The 16,661-nt window shown below is 39.4% G+C and overlaps 1 pseudogene; it reads right to left on the reverse strand.

The window, feature by feature from the left end:
• Window positions 1-489: 489 nt before the first annotated feature.
• Window positions 490-8,133, reverse strand: LOC128605579 (pancreatic triacylglycerol lipase-like; annotated as a pseudogene).
• Window positions 8,134-16,661: the final 8,528 nt, after the last annotated feature.

The raw sequence follows: 16,661 nt of genomic DNA on the forward strand, positions 1-16,661 counted from the left end.
TACCTTATTGTCATCACAGTCATATTATGCAGTACACAGTGACGTGAAATAACATTTCTCTCTGACTTAAGGTGCAAGATGCATGTATAGTGTGCACTAGGCTGACAGGACATAAAAAAAATAAGCAAAATTACTTATGATGATAAAATAAGCTAGCACAGGAGTGGAGCTTCAAATCTTACAAAACATTTTATGATCTTTTATATAAGATCTTATATATATATTAGTGCAGTAAACAAAATGTAAAGATTTTGGGTTTTTTTATTTAATTTTTAAATAAACTAAAAAGTTCAACAGATACAATATAAATGGCTGGTAACAAAGAAAAAGCAATCAAAATAAATATCTGTAATGAAGACTTAAGTCAAAGTTAAATATCACACACATTCATTTATCCATTCAGTCAGTCAGTCAATAAATCATTTATTCATCTTCAAGAAACACTTTATCCTGGACAGTATTGTGATGGAGCTGGAGCCTATCCTGGGAACAATGGGCACAGAGTGGGAAAATAACATGAACGGTCAATCAGAGGGCATCAAGCACATCTATAGTTAACACATCATTCACACCTGTAGTTAATTTAGCTTAGCCAACCCACCCATGTGCATGTTTTTGGGAGGAGTGAAGAAACCTGGAGCAAACCCACATGGATACAGGGAAAACATGTAAAATTCTAAACCTTTGGGCTCAGGATGGAACCAGGGACCCTGGAGCTGTGAGGCAGCAATGCTACCCACTGAACCAAATTTTTATTCTTTGAATTCCTTACTTAAATAGGAATAGCTCCTAATTCCAAGTTAAGAAAACCACTGGATTTCCAATAATCATTTCGGCTTTATTTAGAATTATTTTTACACTTGTATTGAAAACAAAACAAAGAAATAAATAAATTTGTATCAGAAAATCTAACAAAGTATACTTCATTTCTAACATTAAACATAAGAATTTGAAATGCAATCTAAATATAACCACAATAAACATCTAATTAAACTAGGAGCTAGTCATGTTTTGATTGAATTTTGTAAATGGAGTTTGTTAGCTGAGAGAATTAATAGATGTCAAAATGTGTTAGTGACTTCTTTGCTCTTAGAAACATTCTGCCACAAGAATTGCAAAATCAGTTTTAAATATGCCTTCAACCATATCCACACTGATATACTGTATATTGCCAACCGATTGACGCAACATTTATTAAATAATATCATTAATTGCTATACTGGGGCTGAATTTGAACACTATTTAATGTACACTATTGTATGTGTGAGTGCAGACCACATCCTCAACTAAATGACATGAAGAGTAATTGTGGAACTCATTTTTAAAAAGCTGGGGACACTCAGAATGCTGAGAAATTGTGCTGGAGTCTGCTCTTCGATAGGAGTTGTTGAATAGTAAGGAGGAGGTGGGGACATTGTGGGTACCAAAACTTTGTCACTGGTGGAGAAAGAGTGAAATTTTGATTTTGTTAACTAAGAAAATAGTGCAATGAGACACCAGACCATCACAAGGCACCATGCACAGACATTCATACACTCCAATACACCAATAGGCAATTTAGAGTCACCAATCCACCTACCTGCACATACCTAGCGGTTGGAGGAAATTGGAGAACCTGGAGCGAACCTAGGTTACAGACAGTAACCTGAGCTCAGGATTTAACTTTGAACCCTGGGACTTCGAGGTAGCAATGCACCACCACCATGCCACCCACTTTAATTGTGTATAAAGTCCTACTTTATTAAAATGAACTTAAAAAAATGAATACAAGGCCATAATATGGTAGATGCTTTATTGAGATGTTATATTCAAACCTTAAATTTGCGATTATCTGAATTTACATCACTGGCAGGGAGACAGGGTCTGAAGGACATTCTCTCGCACCTGCTCACTTCCACAGAACTTGAACCTGTCACAGAGAAACAAAGATATGAGAGTTCGGTGTTGCCTTTGATTGTTCTCAGAAATCAATTACCCAGTTCTGCTGTATTTGACAGGGTTTGAGTGCTGTAAGAATTTCCTTTAGTACTATTAATTTGCTGGGCATTTATTGAGCTTGGTCCTCTCTGCTCATTTTTAACCATACATCATGCCCATCAGATATCATCAATTACTATTTATTCTTGCCATTGCTTTACTGTAAACCCCTGTCCTGTGTTGGCTAACCAGATCAGAAAATAGAAAAGGACTCACGTTTTCCGGTCCCGGCCTCTCTGCACTATGATTTGAGTGGCACCAAACTTAGGCAGCAAAGGGTTTAATACATCATTGTTCCATATAAACTTTACACGAGTCAATTCATCAACGTCCTTTTCAACATCGATGAGGAGCTCATAGGTACTACCAGGTGACAGCATGCCACTGAAACAAATAAGTCAGAGCTGTCTTTAAGTGTTATTTCTAAAAATTATCTCAAAGATTCAAAACGGTGGTTTATATGGCAATGTTAGTTCTGTAAATGTTATAATTTGTTTTACACACAATATAAAATATAATGGAGCATGTTACAGAGTGTATGATGCATACTTGTGAATCTGATACTGGCGAGTATTTCCATCCACACCATATAAAGCCACTTTGAAGTATCCTACATTAGTTCGAGAGCCATCAATAGTGACGGTCACCTTATAGCGATAACCTTAAAGGGAAAAGGATTTTATCATCAACAGACATCGTCAAGTATTGTTCTTCATATGCAGTCCTACAGGAATAACTGGTTATATCCATTATAGAGTGCCTTTATAGTAAAGTAAATAATAATATTAGTTGGATGTATTTTACATGATAGTTTAAAAGTAGTGTTGACACTAGTTCACCTTGTCTTCCATCTAACTGTAAGAATAATGAAATTGAGAAAAATATACAGAGCAGCATGCAAGGTGGGAAATAGCAAATTGTGAACACAGATTCATTTGCTTTTGTGAAAACTGGCTAGCAGGCCAAATCTGTTTCATTAGCTCATATTTTTGAATTATATTGCAATAAATAAGTGCCTAGTTTGTTAGCACAAAGGCACATGAAGTAAGCTAGGTTTCATATTTCAAAATAAACAGACAACATAGACCTAATGCAAAAATTGACCTGTCACTGGGCTAAAAACTCCCAAAAATCTACAGTTGGTAGTGTGTAAAAATGGTTAGCTATGAGACATGCATTTAGTTTCACATGTAAGCAGCTGTATAGTGAGGGTGGGAAATGCAAATATGTACGTGAGAAGGGCCGAGCATCGCCTGTGTTCAGTTGGAACTTCATCTTATCCACTCCATTTGGCACTTTAAATTGGTCAGCATGGTGTCCCATGAAAGGACATGAACTGTCGGAAGCACATGGGAAGCAATGCCCCTAAAAGAGAAATTTAGCAAAAACCATTTATCTTCAAGAAGTACCTGCTCTTTATATTTTATATAGAACTAATTTGTGATTTCACTCCTTAGCAGGAATCTTTTCTCTGTTCTATTGAAAAAAAATGTTCAAGGTTTTATTTTTTGTTTCTTTTTACATACAGTGCTCTGATTTCTTCTGTTTTTGTGTAAATCTCATACTAAATTGTTATTCAATACCAACTGGGTCTGTGTGAAAATGTATTGGCCCCCATAGTTACTAATTCCCCAAATCTATGAAACTTACCCAGTCTTACCCAGTAACACACTATGCCAAAATGGAAAGAAATTCCAGAAATGATGAGGAAGAAGGTGATTGAAATACATCAGTCTGGGAAGGGTTACCCAGCTATTTCAAAGGCTCTGGGACTCCAAAGAACCACAGTGAGAGCCATTGTCTCCAAATGGAAAAACTCAGCACAGTAGTAAACCTTCCCAGAAGTGGCCAACCTTCCAAAATTCTTCCCAGAGCACAGCAATGACTCATCCAGCAAGTCACAAAAGATCCAAGGACAATATCAAAAGAGCTACAGGCCTGTCTTGCATCAATAAAGGTCACTGTTCATGACTCCACTATCAGAAAGACACTGGGCAAAAATGGCATCCATGGAAGAGTGGCGAGGCGAAAACCACAGCTAACCCAGAAGAACATTAAGGCTCGTCTGAATTTTGCCAAAACACACCTTGATGATCCTCAAACCTTTTGGGAGAATGTTCTGTGGATTGATGAGTCAAAAGTGGAACCGTTTGGAAAACGGGTCCCGTTACATTTGGCGTAAACCAAACACAGATTTCCACAAAAAGAACATCATACCTACGGTCAAGCATGGTGCTGGAAGTGCGAGGGTTTCGGGGTGCTTTGCTGCTTCAGGGCCTAAGAAACTTGAAATATGAATTCTGCTCTCTACAAGAAAATCCTACAGGAGAATATCCGGTCTTCAGTCCATAAGTTGACACTCAAGCACAACTGGATTATGCAGCGAGACAATGATCCAAATCACAGGAGTAAGTCCTAGTCCTAGAAGTAAGTGAAAGACTGATCTCCAGTTATCGGAAGCATTTGGTTGCAGTTATTGCTGCTAAAGGTGGAACAACCAGATTTTAAGTTTAAGGGGGCAGTTAGTTTTTCACATGGGTGATAGATGTTAGATAACTCTTTTTTGCTTCAATAAAAAAATAATAAATATATATTGTGTGTTTACTCAGGTTGCCTTTGTTTTATGTTGTATTTCGTTTGACGGGCTAAAACTATTTAGTATGAGATATACACAAAAACAGAAGAAGTCAGGTGAACAACAACCAGCAGTCCCTCAGGAGATACAATCATATGAGATCCTGTCCCATGTCTGCTAGACTGTTTTGCTTATCCCAGCCTTAGAGAAAATGTTATTAGCCAGGACCGCTGCAGAAAGAAAGTTCATAAAAACAAGTTCATCAATTGAAGCTCTGCCCAAATCGACTTCTAAATAGAAACAGTTCAAAACCATATCAATGGCATGTGTGGTGACAGGTTCTGCACCTTTTCACTACCACTTTAAAAAGTCTAAAGCCAGTCTAAAACCAGGAATATTTACAGGTGTTCTCTAGATTAGCACTTTTAAGTGACATAAAATTGAGGCACAATAACATCAAAGATATACAGTAGCTAAGCAGTTTAAGGTCCTTGCTCAAAAGCCCAACATTGGCAGCCCTGGGATTTACATGTACAGCCCTTCAGTCACAAGTACAGACATTAACTCCTTGACCACTTATTTTATTAAATCAGGAATGATAAATATGTCTAATTCTACTTATTCTTGCAATTGTTCATCTTACTCAGACTGTGTACTTACAGACTCAAACATGTTCTGGTTAGAACAGGGGTATCCTAGAAAGCCTTTGGGGTTTAGGATGCTATCACTGTAGTACTTGTAGGCTCTCAGATGATTGCAGGAAACAAAGTCACGGGTACCTAACAAAGGAGCAGAAAAGAAACTCACTAATAATAATTACATCAATAATCACAATTATCAATGAGATCAGGTTGATTATGCATACTAGAAGCCTGGAATATTATTAATATGGTGCCTCACCTTCCCAAATGCCATCAATGTCAACAATTTGTGAGATTATATTCTTTTCACAACCAGGCATGCTTTCTCCTCCGTTTGGGTAAAAGTCAAGGTGTCCAACAGCTTGAGACATTCCAAATCCTAAAAGGAAATGGAATATTTAACAATATGAGTGCAGACTGCATTATATGTATATACTTTATATTAATTTGGTCACTTTTTATTACTGTGAGCTAAAGCACTTAAACACCAGACTTGTCAACAAATCTGTTACAAGCAGTAAGTAAACAGAATCCTGTCCAAAATCTCACCCAGGTAGGGGATCACAGGAAGCGCATCTGAGTGAATGACGTCAACAAACAGGGCAACGCTGGGGTCCAGTCTTACCAGAGGAGGACAGCCCTGGAAATAAGGTTCAGCCGGGTCCAAACCTTAAAATGAAACAAAAGTATTTGAAAAGATTTCTGGAAAGACACATTACACAACTTTTTTGTATCTTCACAGTTACTCTTGGCTGTATTTACAAAATGTGTAGATATGATACACACTGTTCACAATTAAGTAATTTCTTATCATTTCTGCATTCAGTGCAGCCCAATGGTAATACCTGTAATTCTTCCCAGCCCCGGTGTCCTTCAACCAGCCTCTGCAGCCATGTGTGCACCCAGGCTGTGCCCAATAATGTGCACATTTTCAGGATTCTGCTGGAAACTTTCCTGCAGTCATGTCAGTATATTTAGATGGGATATATATATATATATATATATATATATATATATATATATATATATATATATATATATATTTTTTTTTAAACCAGCTGAGGTTGACCAAATAGCCATAAATGCATAAATAAAACACAGGACACAATACTCAAGAAAAAAGTCAACAAATATGGCAAACATTTTATAAACATTTCATTAAAACTATAAAATGACAAATATAACAGTAATAATAATAATAATAATAATAATAATAATAATAGTATGTGCCACTCAAAAGAATTAGAGTACTGTAAAAACATGTTTTAAAGGCAATCCATTTAATTTCTTATTTCTCACGGAACAATTAAATTTATGTGTGAAACTTATGTATTTGTTGTTCGTGCTCCTGACGTGATGATTCCTGTTTTAAATGGCTGTGAGTGCAGGTGTTCAGTTAGAAGCCGAACCAGTTACATACAGCACAGGGTTTAGGGCATTATAAAGTTGTTATATAATGAATAATTATTTTTTATATGTTTTGAAAAAAAATAATAAACTATTAACACCACAGACATACATAAGGCATCTATGAGTTATTTCTATCCAACTTACCTTAAAGATGGAAATCATATAAGCTATCTGAGCTCCGATCACTCGAATGTTATTCGCTGCCTGTGTGTACAGTGTCCTTGAACCAGATTTCCAGTCTACACAAATACAGTTTATATCCTCCAGGCTCAGCATAAGCTAAGAGACAGATATTATACATAGAGATGATGAAAGCATAGACTTTAAATAAAAGAAACAAAGCATTGCTAAAGTACCTTTAAGAATATACTGAGATAAAAATAATAAGCATCAAACTTTAGTACACTAAATACTGCTTTGGTTTTACCTTACACATGTCAAGAAGCCAATTTTCATCCCCTTTGTCAATAAATCCATGGGTTATAAAACGGGTCTTTCTGCTTGGTCGATATGTAGACCCTGCAATGACATTTGCATTTGTACTGATTTCCTGAAGAAGAAAAAAAAGAAAGAAAAAAAACAATTAACAAAATGTTTATATTATCTCAAAAGAGATATCATTTTGATGTTACTCCTTAAATAATACTTTAGGGAGGCTATGTCACATTAAGAAACTCATTTTTCATACCCTGTTGGTCTCATATAAGCATTGGGAGATAATTAATTAAAATCACTTCACTTTAGCATTCAAACATAAAGGATATTTATCAGTGATGTGATGATGTATTAACAAGTTCATATTCTACACCACAGGTTCCCAATCCTCGCCCTGGACTATCCAATATCCTGCACATGCTAGTGTTTTCCCTGCTTTAACACACCCACTTCAACTCAGAACAGACTGTTACTGTGCTCTAGACATCCCAACAAATTTGTGCTTATGCACCAAATATAATTTTGTACCTTTTAAGCCCTGTTTACACTTTGAGCAGAATACAGAAGGGCACAATGCTTATTTGCCTAGAAGTCTAGACTTACCTGGTAGGAATCAGTGTTCTGTCGTGTGAAAAGAAGAAAGTGGGCATTGTTCTTCTCAGGACCCCATGGTAGGCGTGCGATGGGTCTTTCAGTAGTGCCACTCCATGGAATCTCATCAGAAAAGCATCCCAGCTTGTCAAAGCATACCTCCGCACCTGCCAGTCAATTCATACAAATGAAAACTAAAGATGTTGCTTCAGTGTGCTGAAGATTAATTATTGTTTTTATGGTTCATAAAGTTAGTGTCTCTTTTGTGAAATATTTATAGGCATATACTGTTTTTTATTTAGCAACAAAGTGGCAATTCTTTATTGAAAGTCAATCAAATTTGGTTTGGTTCTTACCATATACCGCCCCAACAAGGCAGTTTAAAAGTCCTCCAATCCATAAAATCCACATCTGAAATCATAAAACAAAACATACTTCAGCAGAATACAAATCAAACCCTATCTGTTAAGCATCTAAACTATACAAATACATACTTTAATGGTGACAGCAAACTGAGACATATTCCCCAGCTCCCTATATACCCTATGTGTCTGTGTTATCAGATGTGAAAGTGGGAAAAGTACAGGTGAAGAACTGGCACAAGTTGCTGCATAAATAAACACCTCCTCTGAGCTTTCCGTTGTGATCTTTATTATGTACAGAGCAATTTACAGAATACTCAAGAGAAAAGATTTTACATAACATTCTAGCTGAATTTGTAGGGTCACTTAGGGTCACCAGATGGATTCTGAATGTGATCAAAGTCCTGTTTTGAGGTACTGACTGTCTGAAAGATTCTTGAAATAATATTCATTCGTTTTGTATGGCAAACCTGGGTTTTTCTGTCTAAATGTTGAGCTCTCTACTTTATGAAACTATATACATATATTGTCATGTAAATAGCAGAGAAAGACTAAGACTATGATTCCCATCAGCCGCTGCACCTAGTCACATGTCTGTTTCACTTGATTTAAGTTTGGCTCTTTAGCACTTGTGTATAAATAGTCACGCTCTGCACTGCAGGAGTTGTCTTGCATTGTTTGGTATGTCCATCTGTATCATGTTATTCTAGTCCTGGTTTCATGTAAATCTTGTTCTGTTTGCACCTTAATAAAACATTTCAATTGTATTCTGCATTTGCATCCACCTCTAAATCAATGTTGTGACAGAACACAAAACCGAAAACAATGGATGCAGCAGAATTTTTCAGAGTCCAAGAGGCCCTTTATGAAAGGGAAAAACCAAGCTGGGAGAAGGAAGAGAGATTCTCCCTAATCAAAGCCAATTGAGAATGGCTTAATGTGATGTATGTCATCAGGGCTCATATCAAGAAGGAGCCTTCCAACCAGGCTGAAGTCATCTCCCACCCTTCCTCCCCTACTGTGGATCTCTTTCAGCCTGCCAAGTCAACGGAGAATAGCCTCCCTGCTTGACTGACGATGTCGTTCTGCCTCCCTGCTCAGCTGAAGACGTTGCTCATTTTCTCTGCTTCGTGCCTTATGTTGCTCCCTCTTCCTGCTCCACAAAGGACATCACTCCCCCCTCATGCCTCGTGAAGAGTATCACTACCCCCTCTGGCCTCGTGGAGGACTTCGCTTCCCCCCTCTGGCCTTGTGGAAAACTTCGCTACCCCCTCTGGCCCCGTGGAGAACTTCACCCCCCCCTTGGGCTCTGCCTTGAGCTTTGTTCCTCCCGCTGGCTGCTCAGTAGCTGTCGCTGCGCTCAAGCCAGGCCAGGGATATCACATCATCTGTCTGCAGTGTGGAAGTGACCACCCCACACCTGAACCTCAGAGAACACGTCAAGCATCCTCTGTCCAGCCCCACAAGGGATGAGACAGTGGAACTCCGAAGTGCTTAGGGACATCTGGTCTGGGGGTCCTGGACCCACTCCCGAACTGATTACGTGCTTCAGAAGACCCGCGTTGGGGGCGGGGGGGGGGGGGGGTCTGTCATGTAAATAGCAGAGAAAGACTAAGACTACGATTCCCATCAGTGACTGCACCTACACACATGTCTGTTTCACCTTATTCACATTTATTCACATTTGGCTCATTAGCACTTGTGTATAAATTGCCCATTCTGCACTGCATGGGTTGTCTTGCGTTGTTTGGTATATCCATCTGTATTTTAGTCCTGGTTTCATGTAAGTCTTGTTTTGTGTTTTATTTGCACATTATTAAAGTTGTATTCTGCATTTGCATTAAATCAATATCACGACCTATATATTTCTCAAAAGTTTCCTAGGCTGTCTGCCTGCAGAGATAATGTTGGGTAATAATAGTGTAGTAAAAGCTAGCTAGTTTATTGTAGTTTCCTCAAGCTGTGAATTTTAGACTTTGATCAAAGTGCAATAATGAAATGAAACATAAGCCTGAACAACTCAGTTTGTAATCAGATTGTCTGCAATGCTCCTGCACCGTCACACCATCATCCAATCAGAGAAGAATGCTTACACCCTCTGTGTCGGCGATTTGTTCGATGCAGGGGAAACGGGGGAACCAGGGTTGGATGAACGCACTCTCTCGCATGCCGTAGATAAAAAGACCTTTATTTTTCTTGACAAAACAAATAATGAATGAAAACTTGTTGAAATGAAACCTTACTATTGAATTTAATTTAAAATGACTTATTTTGAATTAACGTGCAGGAGCGTGGTCAAAAAAGGTGTGCTTCCCAGCTCTCCATTTCCATCCACCCCTGTTGGAAGGTTAACCTGCGTTATATGCACCTCCCATACCACACGTGACCCATGACCCAGGAGCAAACGCACCACCAAACCTCACAAACACAACACAATCCCAAACAAACAGATCAAAAACAGCCCCAAATTCCAACTCCACAAAAAAATGGCATAATGGCTGTAACATACCGGCCCCTAATTTTTGTGTAACAAACAATTATAAAACATACATTTATAGCCATTCAAACATCAACATGCATTAACCACGAACAAACATGAATCATTTGAGTATTATGTAACAACCAGTCAGTACAGATTTATGGCTAACAGATTTTGGTTGAATATTTGAGTCCATTCAAGTGCATGTGCCTAAGTGTGTGTGTGTATGAAAAATAGTACATCAAAAAGGAGGGATGCCAGCAAAAAGAATGTTCATTCAAATAGTCCATGTTGGCAAAACCTTGTGACCAGGATTCAAAATGCGTAGACTGAGTAAATGTTATTATCCATTACAGGATACATTATTATACATATTCTGTAAGTCATCGTATTTACATACAACTTATTCCACCTCAAGCAAAAGACATAACTTAGTAATAGGTCTTTCAAGCTCGTTGGTTTGTGTTTTAACACGTACTTTACGTACAAACCCCTTGGAGTCTTCCATAGTTTCTATAATGCGCCCCATAGACCACGAGTTCCTGGGGGCAGAATCATCGATAATAAGCACCAGATCTCCGACTAAGAAATTTCGGTGGGGCTTATTCCATTTCTGACGCTGTTGCATGATGGGGAGATATTCTTTGGTCCATCTTTTCCAGAATATGTCGCTGAGGTATTGTACTTGCTTCCAGCGTCTTTTTCCGTAGGTTTCTTTTTTATCAAACGAGCCTGGTGGTAGAGTGGGCTTTCATTTTAACAGTAAAAGGTGATTTGGTGTTAACGCTTCGAGATCGTTAGGATCATCACTGGAAGGTGTTATTGGTCGGTCATTCAAAATAGCCTCAACTTCACAAAATATGGTACTGAGGGCTTCGTCGTCAACGATTTGTTGCCCAGTGATCGAGCAAAGGATCCTTTTAGTCTGTTGTATGAGACGTTCCCAGATACCACCATGGTGAGCATCGTGGGGTGGGTTAAAGGTCCATTTTATTCCATCCAGCAAGAGAGTGTTCTGGATTTTGGTTTGATTCAAGCCTTGTAGTGCCTGCTTCAGTTCTCAGTTTGCACTCACGAAGTTAGTTCCATTATCTGATCTTATTTCTTTGACTTTTCCTCTTCGACAGATAAACCTTCTTATAGCATTAATGCAGGAATCTGTGTCAAGTGTATAGGCCACTTCAAGATGAACGGCACGGCACGTTAGACAAGTGAATATAGCGCCATACCTTTTAACAGTATTCCTTCCTCTTCTTACCTCAATAGGTCCAAAATAATCCATTCCCACCAGAGTAAATGGAGGGAGGTCCATTGATAGTCTGTCAGAAGGGAGATCGGACATTTTCTGTTCTCCATGTCTTTGATGCTGACGGCGACATGTCATGCATACTCTAATGATCCTTCTAGCCAATGAATTGGCACGAGGAATCCAAAACTGTCGTCGAAGTGTGGAAAGCATATAATTTCTTCCACTATGTCCAACCTTTTCATGTACGAAACGAAGGATGAGTTCTGAGACGTTGCTACCGTTTGGCAGGATAGCAGGATGTTTTGCCTCCTCGGGTAATGCAGACTTGCTTAACTGACCACCTACTCTTATAATGCCATCGACAATTGTTGGATCCAGTTTGTATAGCGAACTGGATTTCCTTACAACCTTTCCTTTACTCTCACATGAGATTTCCTCAGGAAAGTGCTGATTTTGCACAAAACTAACAATTGCCTTTTCGGCTTTATCGAGATCCACCACTGAGAGTCTGTGAGTCGACGCTTTCTTGTGGATGGTTTTATCAGATTGTGTGTTGTTCGTCTTTTCATCACATCTTCCTTTAAGTGTCTCTTTGACCTTCAAAAGCCATGCCACGGCTCTTTTGAGATCTTTCCATTTGGAAAAGTATGAAAGCAACTTGCTGGTAGAACAAGATTCTTCCATTGGCTTGGCAGATGTGACATGAACGGAAGCTTGCTGCTTTAACTCAAGGTCGTCGCTTGAAATGATATCCATGCCTCCAAGTGTCTTTGGCCACTGAGCGCATTTGCGAAGGATTTCCGGTCCTTGGATCCATGTCTTATACTGAAGAAAAGCTTTGATTGACATGCCACGTGAAGCTGCATCGGCGGGGTTCTCCTTTGAAGAGATGTGCTGCTATTGCTCTACCTTTGATAGAGAGTGAATTATTGAAATTCGATTTGCAACGTACGTCTTAAATCTTTTACTTGTGTTTGCGATATATTGCAGAACTGTCATACTATCTGACCAGAAAATGGAATTTGATAATGAGAGTTGTAACTGTCTTCAGCATGTGATCCATTCGTACAGCCAAGACTGCTGCTGCCAATTCCATTCTGGGGATGGTAGTACACTTAAGAGGTGCAACTTTAGCTTTTCCAAAGGCAAAGGACACACAGACTTCGCCCAAACCGTTTGTGAGCCGAAGGTAGGATACGGCGCCATAACCTACTTCACTAGCATCACAAAAGTGGTGCAGCTGTGCAGATTTAAAGTCTTCAAAGCCTTTAGGAATAAAGTTTCGGTTTACCTTGAAAGTGTCCAGTAGATGGAGCGATCGAAGCCATTCTTCCCAGGTTTGAGCTACGTCAAGCGGGATCTTTTCATCCCAACTCAATTTCATCTTACACAGGCTTTGTAAAAGCCTCTTTGGCACGAGAATAATAGGAGCCAAAAAGCCCAAGGGGTCATAGATTGAACAAATGATGGATAAAATGCCCCTCTGGGTTACCTCATGGGACTTGATTGCTATACTGAAAGTAAAGACATCTCTTTCGACATCCCATTGGGTACCAAGAGCTCTTTCCATTGGTAACTGCTCCTTATTTAAATCCAGAGCTCTCACTTCTTTTGCTCTATCTTCTTCAGGAATTACAGACAGCATGGCACGATCATTACTGATCCATTTGTTTAAGTGGAACCCACCTTTTGAGCATACTTCTGTTAGCTGTTGATACAGAAATATTGCTTGCTCTGTACTGTTGACTGCTTTCAGGCAGTCATCTATGTAGGAGTCTGCCGGATGGTATTCGTGACTTCTTCCAGATCCTTCCCCTGATTGTCATCTGCTGTTTTCAATAAAGCATATGCTGCACAGCTAGGTGATGACACTGCACCGAAGATATGCACAAGCATCCTGTGTTCCACAAGCTCTTTACAGAGGTCTCCATTTGGCCACCAAAGAAAGCGCAAGAAATAAGCGTCTTCCTTTGCCACTTGAACCTGATGGAACATCCCCTCTATGTTGGCAATGAAGGCTACGAGGCCTTGCCGAAAGCGAAGCAATATGCCAAGTAGTGTATTGGTAAAGTCAGGGCCTTGAAGCAGTTCCTTATTTAGAGAAGTTCCACCGAATATTGCAGCACAGTCAAACACCACACGCAGTTTCCTTTTGTGTGGGTGGTAGACACCATGATGAGGCAAATACCACACCTTGCCAGTTTCAGCCTGCAACTCGCTCTGAGGAACGACTTCACCATAACCCTTCTTCATGATGTTGTCCATAAAGGATTTGTAGTCATTATAAAACATCCGATCCTTTTCGAATCTCTTCAGCAAATGTTAAGTTCTTTGATGGGCTATTTGCCTATTGCTGGGCATAATCACATTGCTGTTATGAAAGGGGAGTTTTAAGTGGTAATGACCATCTTTAAGTTCAGCTGAAGTAGATATGATACTCATAAAATGGTGATCTTCCTGCGACAGTTCTTTCTTTTCTCCATAGTGCTGTTCCATGAAATCCTGATTATATTGTTGCATCAAAAGGTTTTCCAGGTTAGCGACAGATATCCTATTGACTTGAACAGAGCTATCCTTGTCATTTTCGATCCCGCCTTGGCCAAGTGGACCACTGATAACCCAGCCAAGAAGGGTTTTAACAGCATAGGGCCCATCACCTCCACTGTAAATTATTCTCCAGGGTTCTAGAGCCTTCGGTGCATTAACACCTATTAGTAGGCCAATGGTTGCATCGATTGGAGTCAAGTCGACCTCTTTAAGGTAAGGCCATTTTCTTATATCATCCAATTTTGGAATGTTGTCGTGTGTCACAGGAATAGATTTTTGTGTGAAAACGTCAGGCAATTTGAGAAATGAGTCACTGTCTAATGCTGCTACTTCTATACCAGATATTTTATAACGTTGACCCATTGTTTTCAAAAGTATTTCTGTTTTCTTACCGAGGGTGTGAAGCTGCATGGATAATTCCTCGGTACAAAATGTTACAGAGCTCCCCGGATCTAAGAAAGCATAGGTTAGGATACATTTCATACCTTTCTCCAACTTCACTTTGACGGGCACAATTGCTAGAGCACATTCTTTTGGGCCGGTGTTGTGGATAAAAATGACATGAAATAAACAGGAGGGAGACCTAGTATGAGTAATATGTAATTTTATTGAAAATTCACAGGACTGGTTGGATTCACACTTTAAGATCTTTAAGAGTAACACACTATGGTTTATTAGTCACAGAGAAATATAAGAGCTGAGGAGGGCAGGCTGAGAAACACACACACTCTCGTATAGTCAAGGGCAGGCGTGCAGACATAACACACACAAAGGCCCAGCGCACACACATAACATTATGAGATAACAACATGAGACTAAGGTCTCTCTATAATTGTTTTCTCTCTCTCCCACTTTCAATCCTAATGGTAGTCAGAAAGTCCTCTTTCAAAACATAATGGTAGTCAGAAAGTCCTCTTTGAAAACATAATGGTAGGCAGAAAGTCCTCTTTCAAAACATAATGGTAAATTTGATAAGCCTCTTTTTAAACATCATGGTAATGTAGATGAGCTCTTTTTTAACCCTATTGGTATTTATATCATAGTCTTTCTAAAATATATTGGTTATCTACTGTGTAAATACAGTATAAATACTGGAGCTTGAGCTCCAGGTGTCAGATCACTTCTGAGAATTCTCATTGGTGTGGATCTCGTGAGGTGGAAATAAAATCTGGACCCTTGCTTCTTCTCACTCACGGCTGGTGTCTTTTTTCTATCTACAACTGGGTTCACAGATGTGAGTATTTGCTTCTATGTTGAATTTTAAGTGTCTTTGGGTAATAGGCTAAATTTGAGCCAGCATTTGGCACCCCAGATGGGACTGGGTTAAGATCTATATGTCTGTAATCTCTCCCGTGGGACTTCACTCTCTAAGCAACAGATAGGCCATGTAGAAAGAAGGCATTGCAGACGCCTGTTATTTCAAAGCTCTGTCTTAGTGATCTGTTGTTACGGGTGGGAAGCCCCCGGGGTGGGAAGAAAGACTAAAGTTGGTCTCCAAAAGAACCTTGAGTGAGTGAGAAGAGGTAAGAGAAGTGTAAACCGATTGTAATTGTATAAGGGCTATGTATAAGGTTCATAAGACTGTTTAATGAAATTGTATGTGTTGTGTGAGTGAAAGTCCTGCAATACCGCTGGTTAAAAATTCCAGGGCTGGATAGGAAGCAGGTGGATATGAGGCCTCAAACCCCAGATACCGGCCACTCAAGGTGGCGTCTGCTTTGGTGGGGTACCCCTAATACTGCTGGTGAAAGATTCCAGGGCTGGATAGAGAGGGGTTAAATCCTGGGCCCAGGTCCGGGTCACGCAACTCGGGGAAAGGACCCGTCAAGAGAAGCGTGCCCGGTGTATGAATGTGTATTAACAAATGTGTGTGTGATAATATAAATAGGTGTAACAGTGTGTGAATATAATATTGGTGTGAGAGCTTGCATGCGTGTGTGATAAACTCCAAAAATTAGTTTTGGAGATAAGTGTGAGTGAGTGTGTGTTCTTTTCTGTGCAGGCCCGCTTCTGTGTGAAAGGAAGAAAAAAAAGAAAAAAAACCCCAAAAAAAACCACACTATGTGTGTGCTCTTCAGATTGAGATGGGTAACACAGAACGTTGTGAGATATTTCTGCTTTTTCATTGAATGTTTTGAATTTGGTACAGACTTTGTGTGAGTCGGGTGGGACTGTTTGTATTATAATTACTTTGGTATCAATAACTGCTGTATGAATGTTTTAAAAATTGGGGAGCAGTCAAGAACATTGTAAATATTTTAGACATCTGCCTGATTGCCCGTTGTGTACATCAGAACTTCTAGACCTGTAATATATAAAAACATATTCCCAGATTGTGTGATCCAGGGAAAAAGGAAGACTGAAGCCATTGTTGAGAAATGAGTGAGTCAGACGC

The sequence above is a fragment of the Ictalurus furcatus genome, chromosome 3, assembly GCF_023375685.1.
Source record: "Ictalurus furcatus strain D&B chromosome 3, Billie_1.0, whole genome shotgun sequence".
In the NCBI taxonomy this organism is placed as follows: domain Eukaryota; kingdom Metazoa; phylum Chordata; class Actinopteri; order Siluriformes; family Ictaluridae; genus Ictalurus; species Ictalurus furcatus.